This window comes from Rhinopithecus bieti, unplaced genomic scaffold (assembly GCF_001698545.2).
Source record: "Rhinopithecus bieti isolate Rb0 unplaced genomic scaffold, ASM169854v2 scaffold_13225, whole genome shotgun sequence".
Taxonomy (NCBI): domain Eukaryota; kingdom Metazoa; phylum Chordata; class Mammalia; order Primates; family Cercopithecidae; genus Rhinopithecus; species Rhinopithecus bieti.
The window spans coordinates 1275848-1276625 of NW_016807895.1; positions in this window are offsets into that span (position 1 = coordinate 1275848).

Genomic DNA, 778 nt, shown 5'->3' on the forward strand with positions numbered 1-778 from the left:
ATTGTTAAAATGACCAAACTACTCATAGCAAATTCCAGATTCAATGTGATTCCTATCAGTATGCCAATGTCATTTTGTACATAAATAGAAAAAAAAATGTAAAGCTCACATGGAACCACAAAAAGCCTGAATTACCAACACAATTCTAACCAAAAAGAACAAAAAGTGGAGGCATCACAATGCCTGACTTCAAACTATATTGCAAGGCTATAGTAAACAAAAGAACATGGTATTGGCATAAAAACAGACACTATACCAATCAAAAAGAATAAAGAAACCAGAAATAAATCCATGTGTTCACTGCCAACTGATTTTTAACCAAGGCACCAGGAATATACATTAAGGAATGAATATCATTTTTAATAAGTGGTGCTGGGAAAAGTGGGTATCCATATGCAGGAGAATGAACATACATCCCCATCTCTCACCATATGCAAAAATCAACTGAAAATGCATTGAAGACCTTTAAGACCCAGAACTATAAAACTATTTTAAAAATATAGAAGAATTATTATAGGACGTTGGTCTAGGCAAATATTTCATAGCCAAGACCTCAAAATACAAGCAATAAAACAAAGGCAAAAGGGACTATATTGAACTAAAAACATTCTGTATAGATAAAGAAACAATTAACTGAGTGTAGAGAATCTGTTGTACAAGAAAAAAATGTAAACTATTCATATGAAAAGGGACTGATATCCAAAATATACAAGGAAGTCCAACAACTCAACAGCAAAAAAAAAAAAAAAAAAAAAAAAAAAAAAAAAAAAAAAAAAAA